Source organism: Triticum urartu, chromosome 7, assembly GCF_003073215.2.
Source record: "Triticum urartu cultivar G1812 chromosome 7, Tu2.1, whole genome shotgun sequence".
Classification (NCBI taxonomy): Eukaryota; Viridiplantae; Streptophyta; class Magnoliopsida; order Poales; family Poaceae; genus Triticum; species Triticum urartu.
In genome coordinates, this window is record NC_053028.1 from 711,917,661 (window position 1) to 711,933,979 (window position 16,319).

A 16,319-nucleotide genomic window follows, 5' to 3' on the forward strand; every position below is an offset into this window, starting at 1 on the left:
ACAAATCCTAATCTCGAAATACGCCAACCCAACATCTACCTTTGGAGACACCTGTAATGCTCCTTTATAATCACCCAGTTACGTTGTGACGTTTGGTAGCACCCAAAGTGTTCCTCCGGCAAACGGGAGTTGCATAATCTCATAGTCATAGGAACATGTATAAGTCATGAAGAAAGCAATAGCAACATACTAAACGATCGGGTGCTAAGCTAACGGAATGGGTCATGTCAATCAGATCATTCAACTAATGATGTGACCTCGTTAATCAAATAACAACTCATTGTTCATGGTCAGGAAACATAACCATCTTTGATTAACGAGCTAGTCAAGTAGAGGCATACTAGTGACACTTTGTTTATCTATGTATTCACACATGTATTATGTTTCCGGTTAATACAATTCTAGCATGAATAATAAACATTTATCATGATTATAAGGAAATAAATAATAACTTTATTATTGCCTCTAGGGCATATTTCCTTCAGGGGTGATTCACATATGAAGAATAATAAAGCTCCTCGGCCGGATGGCTTTCCGTGTGAGTTTTATAAAAGGTGTTGGCTTATTATTAAGGATGATTTGCTTCCAATGTTTCATGATTTGTTTTCTGGCATTTGCAGTTATTTCACTTAAATTTCGGAACGATAAATTTGCTCCCAAAGAAAACAGAGGCGGTGCGTATTGAGCAGTTCCGACCAATATGTCTTCTTAATGTCAGCTTTAAAATCTTCACCAAGGTGGGGACTAACAGGTCGACGCAGATTGCACACAGTGTGGTGCAGCCATCTCAAACAGCCTTCATGCCGGACAGAAACATCCTTGAAGGGGTTGTGGTCCTACAGGAAACGCTCCATGAAATCCACACAAAAAAACTAGATGGGGTGGTTTTTAAGGTGGATTGTGAGAAAGCATACGATAAGGTTAAGTGACCATTTCTTCAGCAGGCCTTGCGGATGAAAGGATTCGATTAGTCCTGAAGAAAGCAGGTAGATTCTTTCACGCAAAAAGGCAGTGTCAGAATCAAAGTGAATGATGACATATGTCATTATTTCCAGACACAAAAGGGTCTAAGACAGGGAGACCCTATGTCACCTACTTGTTCAACATAGTAGTGGACATGTTGACAATTCTGACAGGAAGAGCTAAATAAAATGGCCAAGTAGGTGGTCTCGTCCCGCATCTAGTGGATGGTGGAGTGTCCATTCTACAGTACGCCGATGATACTATCATCTTCATGGAACATGATCTGGCAAAAACAAGAAATATGAAACTTGTGTTTTGCTTATTCGAGCAGTTTTCAGGGTTAAAGATTAACTTCCATAAAAATGAATTATTCTGCTTTGGGAGAGCTAAAGACGAACAAGAAGCTTACAAACAACTGTTTGGATGTGGGTTGGCTTCCTTGCCTTTTACATATTTGGTCATACCGATTCACCATTGCAAGCTCTCTAACAAAGAATGGAAGTGCATTGAAGATCCATTTAAAAAGAAACTAGGTTGCTGGAAGGGCAAAATTATGTCATATGAAGGCCGACTAATTCTCATCAATTCGGTGCTCATGAGTATGCCAATGTTTCTCTTGTCCTTCTTCGAGGTACCTGTAGGGGTACAGAAAATATTGGACTTCTATCTATCACATTTTTTCTAGCAGAGTGATGAGTTAAAACGAAAATACAGACTCGCCAAATGGGATATTATTTGTAGGCCAAAAGACCAAGGTGGTCTTGGCATTGAAAATTTAGAGGTGAAGAATAGATGCCATCTCAGCAAGTGGTTGTACAAGCTATCTGTAGAGACCCATGCCACATGGGCCCATATTCTGCGTTATAAGTACCTTCATTCCAAAACCTTATCCCAGGTGATGGTCAGACCAACCGATTCGCCGTTTTGGAAAGGACTGATGAGAGTGAAATCAGCCTTCTTCCATAGGAAAAAATTTATCGTTGGTAATGGTACTTTCACGAGATTCTGGGAGGATACGTGGCTAGGGGAGACGCCTCTAGCTATCCAATATCCTTCTCTCTATAATATTACTTAGCGTAGAGATGCTTACGATTGCAGCAGTATTACAGTCCAATCCTCTCAATATTCAATTAAGGAGGACTTTAGCGGGAAACCGTTGGGAAGCTTGGTTCCATCTTGTGAGAAGATTGATGGATGTTAACCTTTCTCAACAATCAGATCAGTTGCACTGGAAACTAACCAAGAATGGAGTGTTTTCGGTAAAAACCATGTATTTGGGTATTATCAACTTTGGCTCTGTCCCTCGATCTGTGCATATTTGGGAAGTCAAAGTGCCCTTAAAAATTAAAGTGTTCATGTGGTTTTTCCACAAACAAGTCATTCTCAATAAGGACAATTTGGCAAAATGTAACTGGACAAGATCTCGATGATGTAGCTTCTGTGATCATGATGAATCTATCAAACACCTCTTTCTTGATTGCCCAGTGGCCAAAATTTAATGGCGGTTTGTCATTTAAGATACGAGCATGCATGACGGGGGAAGTGGTACCGTCAAGATTTTATTTTTTTTATGACGACGCTTCAGTGACCGGGGGGGGGGGAGTCATTTTCCGTGAGAAAAAATGGTTTTACGTGACACAAGTGAAACGTCGCAAAATAGAGCAAATTTTGTAGTGCCAACGCTTATCACAAGTAGCATCCTCCGACATGGAAGTTGCTCCATTTTGGCTTGATTTACAATATTTTTACTTGGTTTCCTTCCATGTGTGATATTTCCTGCCAAATAATGGAAAAAATGGATTTTCTTCTCTTTCAAAGAGTTAGCATTAGAAATAAGCAGAAATCAATATAATCTGGTGAAAACCAAATGAACACTAAATAATCATAAATTCTCGAGCCATCACTGGCTAACCAAGAGGGCGATGGCGAGGGCGCTGTGGTTGAAGAGGGTCATGGGGTCGTTGGTGAGGGAATCGTCGACGTTTGATGGAGGCTTATAAGATGAAGATGTGTTGCAGGAAGACTGAAAACTATAGGGTGCGGTGCTAGCTGGCAGCTGCGGGGGTTTCTAATAGAGACATACAGTGGACAATGGATATAACAACCAAAGTACACAGCAACGCTTATGGACAGGAAACATGAAGGTTGAATTTATTAAATGAACTCAAACGGGTCAAATAAACCAGTCGTTCAGTGACAAATATTGGTCTATTTTTGTCTTTGGACCACAATATCACACATGGGTCATTTTTAGACTAGCTTGTGATAAGAATTCTATCGAGCCCCAGAATTTTATCATTGATGCGCTTGAGTAGGCCAGTCAGTGATAAAACTCGTCACACTGACGCGTGCTTGGTGGCTCATCATGATGAGGGGTCAGTGCTCCCGAATCTACACATTAGGAGACGGTAGAGTGGGCTATCTTCAACTGGTTTGGATGGTGGTCATATAATAGGATAGGTGTTTAGTTTCATATCTATCTTTATTCCGCCGGTTGTGGCTATCCTGTTTTCATATTTTTAGCTCTTTGTGAGCCCTTTTGCTTTTTGAGACTTGGAGACTTTGTTGAACTATTTGCTTATTAATAAAATGATGCATGCATCTTTCTGATGCAGAGGCTGGGGGATAACCTCCTTTTCAAAAAAATGGTTCAGCCGAAATTCCCCCCCCCCCCCCCCCCCCGCACGCATCAGGTTCACATGGCACCACAACGCCAAGTCTGCTAGGTTGACCGTTATAGTTGGAAGCGGGGCCCACATGTCATCATCAACCCTCCCCTCTCTCAAGACTTTTCTCTCAGGCATTCTGGATTGATTCATCACGTCCACTGATTGATTTGTCATGACATCTAAGTTAACTATATGAAAGAAATTGTGCTACATATGTAGTGTCGCGGGCCTACTTGGATAGAAGGAATGGAAGTGATCTCAGGTAATAGTTGCGGGAGATCATAGGGCATGGTCGGTAGCTACGCCGACCTATCGCTGGAAAGAGAGGCTGGGATGGAGCACCAGGGCTTGGGACCAAGGAAAATAGAATGGATAAATTTATACTTGTTTTCTTCCATGTCCAGGGGAGCTATATATATGGCACAATATAACTTTGAAACAAAGCCAACAACGTAAAAGACCTACGGGACAAAAACCTTCCTATCTTAAATCTTACTACCTTATTTAGACTAACTAAACTTGAATATATCCCTAGCCAATTCTGAAATAGCTCATGCATCCTTGAGCTGGAAAGTTGGGTAGCATTCTTTGAAAGTTGGGACATCTTTGCATGAGGCCTAAGATGTTGATTGGCCTTTTGGCCTTCCCGCCAAATCAGGATCGGATGCATTCCCTTGCAAGGTGGGCTTGCAACGCCTTGTGGGGAGTCGGATGTGCACGTCCTTGGAAAATGGCTGGAAGCCCTGGAGGCTTCTCCGGAGGAGGACCATGGTCCTTCTTTAGGAGACCCACATGAAAGACATTATGAATGCGAGCACGAGGTGGCGGTTCCAAACGGTAAGCAACAGTCAATCTTATCAATGGCCTTGTATGGCCGATAGTACTTGGGCGCAAGCTTGTCTTTGGCACCAGAACAAGGAACACAATCGAGCAGCGGTGTTGGGGAACCAAGCCCATTCTTTGATGTCAAAGGAAGAGCGATATATTAGCCTATCATAGGTGACATTCTAGGCCATCACCGAAAATGGCCATCAGGGAACACAATTGAGCAACGGTGTTGGGGAACCAAGCCCATTCTTTGATGTCAAAGGAAGAGCGACATATTAGCCTATCATAGGTGACATTCTAGGCCATCACCGAAAATGGCCATCAGTGACAACTTTTGGTTCGTCACTTAAGATACGATCTTGCATGAAGGAGGAAGTGGTACCGTCAAGATTTTATTTTTTATGTGACGGCCGGAAAACGTCGCCAGTACATTTTCCGTGACGAAAAATGGTTTTATGTGACACAAGTGAAACCTCGCAAAATAGAGCAAATTTTGTAGTCTCAACGCCTATCACAAGTAGCATCCTCCAATATGGAAGTTGCTCCATTTAGCTTGATTTGTGATAATTTCACTTGGTTTCTTTCCGTGTGTGATATTTCCTACCAAATAACGGAAAAATGGATTTTCTTCTCTTTCAAAGAATTAGCATTACACATACAAAGCAGTATTTAACGCTATATAATACTTGTGTGAGAAATCCAAATGAATATACTACTAGAGCTCACATCTAAATCTTCACATGCACCTCTACTGAGCGGTGAGCACTACATCGAGGGACCAGATTGGACATGCTGGGCACTGTAGGTTTTAAGTTGGTCTAATGAGAGTCTCTGTGTGTAGACGGTCGTCTCAGTCTGACGTTTATTTGATTGGAGCTTTATGTGATATGGATAGAATCAATTTTGTGTATAAGGATGCGTATTGAAACATGACTATAAATCATTCATAAAATACGGTGCGGTAGGCTGGATTGGTGGCTGTGTCGGGTAAATGTCTGAATAGAGAATACGAGGGGAACTACATGAGATATCCTGGTCACTATAATGCCTGTCCGAGCCGCTCTAACACTGACTCGAACCTCTAGTTGACCTTCGCAGCAACGAGAAGACGTGCGGTGCCTTCGTTGATACACCGACTCATCACTTAAATTAAGACACCTATCATTATGCATGGCCCGAGAGATGCAGCACACGAAAGCATCAGAAGTCGAACCTTCACGTTCGCTCTTCTTACAATTCGAGCTCTTGCTGTACAAGTCGGTGTGGCTGCATGTTGCCGGCAAAAAGATTATACAAATCTCACCCATAGAGCTCCAGGCATTGTTCGATGAACTTTCCTCACCTGTACTTTTGGTCAATAATCTGCCCAATTGCTAATATGACCTTTAGTCCAGAATTTTGATTGCCTCTCGTTTCACACCCACTAGTGAACGTTTGCTCCCAATTATCTAATTTTCGACCACCTCTACTTGCTGGACATGTCGGCCAAAGTGCTTTTGCTTCTTCTTCCAGGAGCACACACTTGTCCAGCATTCCAGCAGACGTGGCTCGTCATTTTTAGACCAGCGCGTTCCTTGCTCTCCATCTTGCCTACTAGGACTGCGTATCTGCCTCACGCGTGTTCGCTTTTGAGCTTCAGCAATTGAGGACCTTTGTTTCTTACCTGACTCTTCGACGTCTACTCTGTGATTGAGCATGCCTATCTTCTCGCACATTCGTCGAACAATCGGAACTGCCGCGTTAATGCATAGGCGTAATTCCTTACACCGATTTGTCTGCAGCTTCACCTGTGGATGATCCGATACCGTCGACTCCAAGTCTTCGAATGTGTCCTAGGGACCGGTCTTGATATACAGCCTTTGGAACTTGCCAGCCTTGCGTTGCTCGCAGCTTTGTCACGCATATTGCTTCATGTCCATATTGATTGGAGGTCTTTCCTTAAGATAGGGCAGTGCTCCAGATATGATCCAGCAGCGGTAGTGAGGATCAGTGGCCTTGCCTGCAGCGGGGCTCCTCTGCGACTGCGCAATGGGCAATCTTTTTTGGCAAGCTAAAGAGCTCCACAGATGGCCAGCATGTTCGTGTAGCGTCGGTGTAGTCCGTTTCTCCAAAAGAGGTGAGCTGATATCGTGGTGTGTTGCCGGACCGTATATCGCAGTTTTACTGAGTGCAAAGCCAGTTCAGACTCCCTTCCCTTTGCCAATGGTGAGAATTTATTGCTCATATCTACTGATGCTTCCTTTGTCGTTGGGATTGGCGCGTTCAAGAGGCAGTGCAAAAGGCTCCAATTATCCTTGTCTTTTTGCTAGCTCAGTCTCCCATTCCATGTTCAAAGGATGTCCAACAAACCCACATTTTACTACATAACGAGACAAGAACACCGCCCTAATTGCCCTCACACTTTACTCGTGCGAATATCCTCTCTCGGGTTTTCAGTGATATTTTGATTGCTTTCGTTGGTTCTCGTTTATATGCGCTCTAGACATGGTTGGGGTGAGGGAATAACTTTGCGGCTTCTGTCCATTAGTATCTATGAACCAATGGGGCGACATGCTCGGAACCTTAATTTCACCTGATCAAACCGCTGGTGGCCGGCTGTTCGCAACTCTAATTAGACAAGTGACGACGGCAATCAGATCTACCAAGATCTAAGTTGGGAAAACTATTATCCCTATGCTTTTGCAGAGAACATGGGATATCCGCCATGGGTGTGCCCCCAGTCTTCTGGTCCTTTCAATAAGCAGGATAGATTTTATGCCTCAAAGGTACTTATTGCAGGATGTATTGTATTCCACCCCAGTTGGCGTCCCTCATCAATCCGAGCATTTCGATTTAAACCCGTGACGCAATGACTTTACGCTGATTGTTGGGGGAGTTGTCACGTCAGAAATATAGTTGGATGACGTGAGACCGATCGGTTTAGAAGTTGGACTGTGTAGTAGCATGTTAATAGAAATGCTCGTATTATGGATAAGAAGATACTGGAGTCTGATTGTTTTTTCCCCTCTATGTAGGACACTGCGTCTTGGTACTCCTAGGCCCTTCCCATCAATACCCTACTATGCGGCTTTGCTTCGCGGCGACACTTAAGATGTTACCCAGCATATCAACTTATTTATAAAAGCATCACGGGAACGAACCGGTGGGACGTTTACTGCGATCGTCCGCAGCCGCTGTGTCCAGTAGCCTTCGAGCGGGTCTGACGTTTTTGTGCGCTGGTCTCTTTTCCTCACGAGAAGGAGTCGCGCCGATCACCCGCTCCAGGCGAAGCACCGGGCGAATGTATAGCCCACATATCTTGTGTGAACCCTCGATATACACAAATTTCTCCTTTCATCTAGTGCTCAGGTGCTTCGATGTGATTTGTTTGTGTCTTTCGGAGGATCGACAAAGATGAGGACCTGCGGACTTACTTCTAAAGTAGTGTTCTATGTACAGCTATGGTTTTATATGCGGAAGATTGTGAATTGTTCGTATTTTTAGAGAAGTATCAGTCGAAGATGCTACCCGGCTGCGGTTGTGGTTGCTCGACGAGGATTGTAAAACACGCATCGCTTAGACAGATATTCGGCGGCCGCTTTGGGATGATCGCGGAAGTGGTCTTACTGGTTGCTCTCTCGGCTATGGCAGGTGACCGTGCCGTATGCGGTCTTGATCACACGGATCTCGATCGAGGCGAGCGTGACAGGACTTGGCTGTGCACGTACGTGCATGTAGTTATTTTGCGGTCTGCTGATTCGCCATGGATGGTAACGCTACCATCGCTGGGAGCTAGTCTCTTTTCCTTTCCTTATTTGTGCTCATTCTCCCTTCTATGGAGCGTACGACGCTATGCTTCGCTGGCCCAGCGTGGGCAGCTAGGGCGAGTCTTGTTAGCACCAGGTGTTTAGAGTGCAGCGCTGAATCGGACAGATCGAGGAACGGAGGAAGCTTGTATATGAGATTGTCTTGGGACAAAGTGGGACCCGAGTCCATGATACATGGCCAGATGCAATCAGATCGAGAACGGAAAATCCAAAGTGTCACTGTAAAGTACTTGGACACCGGCACACATGTGGAACAATATGCAAACATGATGCATGTTGGGATCCGTGCTAAGTGTTATTTTTCATAGGAGTCAGCACGTTACATGCGAGTATGAAAAATCATGGCCTTGCTCAACGGATTGCTAGATATGCGTGAATATTGCGACCATGGCCTACAGATAATACGATCCTTTATTGCGCACAGACAGGGATGCTTGAAAGCGTTGCGGTCCTTGAGGTCATGGTTTTCTCCAGTTGAGACTTAAGTATTCTCATGTGAGGAGCAATACGTTCGCGGTAATAGGGACTATCCTGGGTGAGCCCGAGCATGTCATGCAGTCGGAGAAGTTCGCTTGGTTGGAACAATCATACCGGTGTGACGGGACTCAGTCGCACAACGCTCGGAGTCGGACTGTACGACCGTGTGCGGATACAGCCGCGACGAGAACTAGTGTGAGTTTGGATCTGATGAGTGCCGTTTGCGTGGTCTTGGACCGTTGGTAAACCACGCCGAGCACTGGCGACCGACCAGCCTGCTATAAGCCATGTGTGGCTATCAGACCTCCATACGACCGGTAATGTGCGCTGGCGCTTGATTCAACGGTTGTAGATAGACAGCAAATGTGGAGCTTGATTGAGCTCGACGCGGGCGGTCGAGGTGGTGGGAATGAGTCATCTACCATTGTAGTCGATGATCTGAAGCTATTGTTGACGATAGCTGAGCGAAACTCGCAGATACTGGGCCTAGTAGAATTACCGAATGAGCTTACCTATAGAGTGGTTGAGATGACGCTCGAATGTAGATCATGATCATATGTTGTATGATGAGAGTACCCAGTTGGTATCCTGCCCTCTGTATAGCCATGACTATCAAGGCATCACTCTGTCTTAACAAGTCATCTTGTTGATGCAGTTCTTTCGTCAGGTACTGATGAAAGTGAAGTTGTATAGCAAACGATGTGGTGCGTTTTGGTCTAGTGGCTTGTCTTCTCGCTTAGGTGCAAAAGGTCCCGAGTCAATTCTCGAGAATTGCCCAGTTCAATCTTTTTTTTTTACCTATTTTCCTTATTTTTCTTCATGTGTAGCTAGCGAATCTCAAGTCATGTAATCAATCTCTGTGAAGTTTACCATTGTACTCACATTATGATATTATATACTTTTCTTCCAGGGACTGTGGCTCTTGTACCTGTCCCTCAATGCTGTGGATGTCTTCTTTTGCCAGGCTTGATTCGTGGGAGATTTGCTAGCTAGCTGTCAATGCAATCTCTCCACAATCAAGTAGGTCAGGCACCGCCTGTCCAAATGTGGCTGTGATGGATCTTTCAAGCAGCTAGCTCCCACACGATTCCCCTTTTCCTCTCAGAGTTTACATTCAACGTCTCATGAAGTCCAGTTTCACTTCCATTGAGTCAAAACACACAACACGATGTGACATCTCTGTCTACCTCTACGTCACAATAGATCGATACAATGTAATAGTTTTTATTAGAAAGGGATACCCTGACTTCTGCATCCTCCGAAGATGCATGCAGTCATTTATTAATTATCATAAAGATCGTACAAGGTATAACTCATTGTCTGATAATCGTGCTTTAGAAATCTGTTGTACTCCTGTCCTTCAGGGCCGGCCCTGTGCATAGGCGTTTCATGCGTGCGCTAGGCCCGTCCCTGATGTTTCATTACGTACTGGTATATGTCGCAGCTGGTTAATAGAAGAATATTATTCAGCAGGCCAGATCCCACTCGGAGAGAGACACCTCCCTTGACGCACACCGCACCGATTGCTTATCACCCCTAGAAACGCAATCGCTAATCGCTTTCGTTTTTTTCCTGAAAAAAATGCTAATTCGCTTCGTTCTCCGGTAAACGCCCAAGGCCCACCTTGCCTGCAACCTCTCTGCAGATTCGATCGTACATGCTCGCAGATCTCGTGATCGCCGGACTCCCAAAAGTGCATAGGCCTCCTTGACCTCCCCGTAATCAGAGTACTCACACTTCCTGAAGAGCGAGGCTTCAGCGCGCTCTTCCTCGATGAGTGACCAGATTCTATTTGATGATGAACTATATCTGTCGAATTTGTACTCTGTATGCTCTACTCACCCCTGTGTATTTACCTTCAGTTTCCGAGGCTATGTGCAAAAGTCACAGCAATTTACAGACGGGATGTGTCTCCACTCAAACCAAGTAGTTGTAGTAGTTCAGGCGTAACTCTAGATTAGTGTGCACCCAATATAGTGAGTTTGTTCTCTTTCAGCAGTTTCAGTGATTATCGTTGTGGTCTGTGGTTGAAAGAGAATGACTACTGGCGTGCGTAAGTCACAGACCCTCATGTTTGATTGTTATTGAGACATCTCATAATTTATGCATACGTGTGTTGAATCGTGTTTGGATCCGAGGTGTGAATATAAGGATATGCAATGCGGTGGACTAACGCGTTTGTAGGGTCGAGGAGCACGATGGACGTTTTTTGGTCGTGTTGCCCTGTCAAATATACCTTGGCACTGCTCAAAGCTGCTATAGTTGCCACATTGTACATGGAGTTATGATCCGTCGACATTTGGATTGGGGACTCATGACTTTATTAATGAAACTAATAAAATTTTTGAGATAGCCCTATTATAACCTTAAGGAGGGTATTTCATAGTAATGCATGGGCGCCTTCGCTAGTGCCAGGCGAATCCAGGGTAGATGGTTGCGAAATCTTTCGCCTATTAGTGTGGTGATTGGTTGGTAGTGGCTGATCACATTTGTCCAGTATACGATTTAGGTATTAAGCCTAATGTTGGAACTACTCTAGCTTTGGTATCTTAGTGTTTAGACTCTATATATGAGCTGCTTTTTCTACCTTAATAGGGAATATGTATTCATCTAGGGCCTCCTCTAGTTATAGCGGGCTATGACTTCTTTCCTTTTATTGTATATCATGTCCACACTAAATGCACCGAAGCCGGGTGGAGGAGCTAGCGCAATGATGATCTGTCTTGTACCACATCGTTTCTCTCCCAAAAAAACGTACACCAAATAGCTGAATAAACCCTAATTGTTGCTCAGCACCACCAAGGCTCGCATCAAGCATTGCTTAGCTAGTGGTGCAACTATGCCTTGAGAAAACGTGCTGCACAAAAAGTGCACTAAGTTTACGACAACTAAATCGCAGGATCCAACCTAGGAGAGATCACTGCATAACATTTAACATACATTGATTATTATTGATTTTGCTCACCGAACACGATGCCTGAATACACACGCCCACATAGAGGCTATAACAATTTCAAAGAATTTACTGAATGTTCATCAACCACCAAAACCCAAAAAATGCGATGAGATCGACACACTTGTAGTTGGCCTCCTTGGCACATGGGGGGGAGAAGGACTCGAACGAACCCATTTCAAAGGACTGCATCTGCATTCGATCATAATCATGCTAGAGAAGTTGGTGCTGGTAGTGCACCCGTAGACCAGGGTGCATCGCAGGTCCCTCCGAGGCTTCACCATGTTCAACGCCGGGCTCTCCCGATGCTGAAGGTTCTCACGGTGCCGGATATACGGGGAGGAGCGACCCAGGTTCTGCGTTATAGTCTACCTGTACACGGTGTCACGGGGAGGAGCGCCCGTAGTTAAGCCCTGGAGATGTAGCCATATCGGTGAACCTCGTTAACAAATCTCGGTGCCGTGTTCGTGTGATTGCTTGGTCCTCGGATGATCGACAGTGGCCTCGGATTTATTCTAACACATGACAGCACCATATCCAGCCTTTCCAGTACCGGAGAAGATCGCAGCGTCCATGTTGATCAGCATTAGGCCCTCCGGTGGCGGACCCATTTCTCAATTGACGTCAAGGTCCGCTGCTTTGGTGACTTAAGAGACTGAGGCGCTTGTTTACTGCACTTGTTTTTTAATATGGTGTCCGAGGCTTCATAAATGAGTAAAAAAATTGTTTTTGTGCTCGTTTTCACTATGGATGTTTCAAGGTGCAACCATATGTGCTTGGCGGCAGGGATTTTGTGCTGGGATTGTGTGTTGAGGATAAGGAAGGTCCGAACAACCATAATTTCCCCGCACATATGGGCTGGATTTTGGGGGAGCTCGGACTATCTAGATAATTGAATTTTTGGGAGCTTGTTCACGCTCGTTTGATGTCAGAACACACTTAGTACTAATGAGGGAGAAATGAGCCTTGACCTTGAAGACGACTTTAATCATTTGTCTGATTCATTTATATGCATTATAGTCCGTAGCAATGCACGGACATTCTAGTAGTCTTACCAGTATGAGAGTTAGTGCAATAGGATTTGAGTCTGTTCTTTTTTTTCCTCCGAGCTTTCTTTGTTCCTTCTAGTCATGTGGTTTTTGTGCTTATTTTTTACTTGTTTCGTACAAAATTAGTGTCTTTATGGGCCTGGCTGATAGGAGAAAGGATTGTGTCCGGCCAATTCATTTGCACGGCTTGATGGGCTTTGAAGGATGTCACCGTGTCGTCGTGAAGCGTTCTAGCACGAACGAACACATCGTGGGGAAACCATTAGCACGTGTATGATATGTCTCGCTCTCGTCATATGGGGGAGGGGGGGAGGGGGGGAGGTCATGCGCTATCATGTCCAAGTTAGTAGGTTTAAATTGACGCCAAATTTACAGATGGGCACAATTAAGGCCGGGTCAAAGATCTGCTAGATATTCGATCGTGTTCAGAAGTACTAAATAAGGCAATCTTCTTCATACCTGTCACAATAATCTCTTACCAAATCACGGTGATCCCTCCACTATAAATTCACCCCTCCTCCCTCGCCGAAACCATCAACTTTCCTTTCCTTCGCTGGTTTTATCCTCTTGCCAGCCATGGGTCGCAATGTGACCCTCCAGTACATCCCCATGACTCGGCCCGGCGCAAAAGATTCAAGAAGCGTCTCAAGGGCCTGATGAAGAAGGCGGACGAACTAGCCGTCCTGTGCGATGCCAAGACCTGCGTACTAGTGTACGAAGAGGGCAAGGCGGCGCCAGAGATGTTCCCTTCCCAGGCCAAGGCGGTGGGTATCTTGAATCGATTCAAAAGCATTCCAGAGTTGGGGAGGTGCAAGGAGGTGATGAACCAGAAGGGCTTCATCACCAAGCGCATTGACAAGCTCCAGGAGCAGGTCGACAAGACCCGCCACGAGTGCGAGGACGGCGAGATCAGGTCCCTCCTTCACAAAACCATGCATGGCGACCTCTCGGGCCTCGTTGGCCTCAACATCGAGGAGCTCACCAAAGTTGGATACAAGGTGGACGTGCTTCTCAAGAGCATTACCGAACGCAAGGAAAAAATCCATTCCCAGGCACCGTCGCCAGCTCCATGTGTCGCCACCGGTAGCATAGACATGGGGTCTCCCCCGTTATATCCGGCACCACCTCAGCAGGAGAGCCGGCTTGACATGGTGAGCTCCGGAGGGGACCTCGACACCCTGGTCTACGGTGGCTACACCAGCACCAACTTCTCTAGCAGTGATATGATGATGCAGATGCAGTCCTTTGATATGGGTTTCGCTTCGAGTCCTTTCCCTCCCATGTAAGCCAGGAGGCCAACTACATGTGTCGATCTCATCTCATTTTTATTTGGTTTTGGTGGTTAGGATGAGACATTCAGTTAATTTCTTGAAATTGTTATATCCATCTATGTGGGTCGTTGTATTCATGCATCGTGTTCGTTGAGCCAAATCATAATTAATTCCAATGTAATTGTTGAAATTGTTATTCAGTTGATCTCTTCCCTAGGTTGTTTGTTTGATCTCTGCTATTTAGTTGGTCGTAAATCTTGAGTTGCACCTTTTTTGTGTCAGCACCGTGTTTTCTCAGGCATAGTTGCACCAGCTACATGCTAGACAATTGCTTGATTGCTGAGCCTTGGTCGTGTGCTGGGAGAACTAATGTTAGGGTGTTTAATTTCATGCTATTTTGGTGTACGTTTTTTTGGGAGAGAAACGAGTTGAAGATTTGCTATCTCCTGCCTGCAACTGTACTTAAAAAGAAAGAAAACAAGCCTAATGATCTCTCCATTAGAAAAAAGAAAAGAGTTAGACAAGGTTCTCAATTGCTACAACAATTACCTGAAATGCTTGCAGCCTAAAAACAATTGGACGCCACCGCCGGCCTAGGCCTAGTCGCCATGCACTAGATACTCCCTCCTTTCCGGTTTATAGGGCTTATCTCAAAATTTTAGTATTTTCATTTTATAAGGCTCAATTTGGTTGTTCCCCATCACATGTTCAGACTTTAAGGTGCATTAAATCATTGCATGCAAGTATTAAGAGAAAACTGACCAATGCATGCACTATATGCATGCATGCATTGCAATTAATACATTCGTAAACATAATTTTTTGAGGAAAACAAGAGCATTAATTGGGTGCTTTTGCAAACTACAAAAAATATTCCACCACTCATCATCTACTTTGGTTGGTGAGATTTTTGAATTGAGCCTTATAAACCGAAAAGGAGGGAGTAGAAGAATGGAGAAAAGTTCATTAATCTGTCTCTTTGGAGTCGGAAGCTCCTTGGGACTTGGGTTGATTAGCTGGGGAGTGAAGGAGATGGAGTTGGGGCCCTTGGGGAAAGAACGAGAGACGAAGCGATTAGCGAGGTTGGGGCCCTTGGGGCGCTTACCGGAGAACGAAGCGATTAGCATTTTTTTTCAGGTAAAATAACGAAGCGATTAGCAATCTGGTTTTTCTAGGGGTGATTAGCAATCTGGTGCGTGTGTGCGTCAAGGGAGGTGTCTCTCTCCGAGTGGGTTGGGCCTGCTGAATCAATTTCTTCTTATTAACCAGTGCGCACATACCGTACGTAAGAAACATGCCAGGGACGGGCCCTAGGCGGCCGCACTAACTGCCTATGCACAGGGCCGGCCCTGAGGACAGGAGTAGCAACAGATGTTGCTAAGATGACGATTTCAGACATATTGATGTATGACCTTGTAAGATCTTTATGAATAATTAATAAAATGACTGCATGCATCTTCAGATGCAGAAGTCAGGGTCATCCTCCTTTTCTAATAAAAAACTATTACTTGTATCGATCTATTGTGATTCGTAGAGGTAGACCAGGAGATGTCTACATCGTGTTGGTGTTTTGACTCTATTGGAAGTGAAAACGTGACTTCATGAGACGTTGATGTAAACTCTGATGAGGAAAAGGGGAATTTCGTGTGGGAGCTAGCTAGCTTGAAAGATCCATCACAGCCACATTTGGACAGGCGGTGCCTGCCTACCTTGATTCGTGGGAGATTGCATTGCAGCTAGCTAGCAAATTAATCAAGCTCTGGCAAAGAAGACGATTCCACCAGCATTGGACAGGAGTACTAAGAGCCCCGTCCCCTTGAAGAGAAGAGTATATATATCTGTGAGTACAATGTTACTTCACAGAGATTGATTTTCATGACTTTTGATTCGCTAGTTACATCACACATGGTAAGAAAAAATAAGGAAATGGTAAAAAATAAAAAGATGAAAACTGGGGCATTCCGAGAATTGAACTCGGGACCTTTTGCACCCTAAGCGAGAATCATACCACTAGACCAAATGCCCTTTGTTTGCTATATTTTTCTATACATATGAAGAACAACGCAGCAGAGATTGACCTTTTAAAAGAACAATATGCCTTATAGTTTGGAACAGAGGGAATGGATAGTGGTTATATTCAGAAACTATATATGATTAATGATTTGGCACTAGACATCAGTAATATCGCTATCTGGCCATTCTGAGTTGCTGCTGGCCAGATAGATTACATACTGCCACACGGTCAATCGTTTCTTTTAACGGGGACACACGGTCGATCGTTGATGTGCTTATGAAGATCGTGTC

At 44.7% G+C, this 16,319-nt stretch overlaps 1 non-coding gene and 1 pseudogene across 1 annotated transcript; one reads left to right on the forward strand and one right to left on the reverse strand.

The window, feature by feature from the left end:
• The first annotated feature begins 13,321 nt into the window (after window positions 1-13,321).
• Window positions 13,322-14,031, forward strand: LOC125521763 (annotated as a pseudogene).
• A 1,937-nt stretch (window positions 14,032-15,968) lies between these two features.
• On the reverse strand, window positions 15,969-16,040 carry TRNAP-AGG. Its single transcript has one exon. It is a non-coding gene; the product is annotated as a tRNA-Pro (tRNA).
• Window positions 16,041-16,319: the final 279 nt, after the last annotated feature.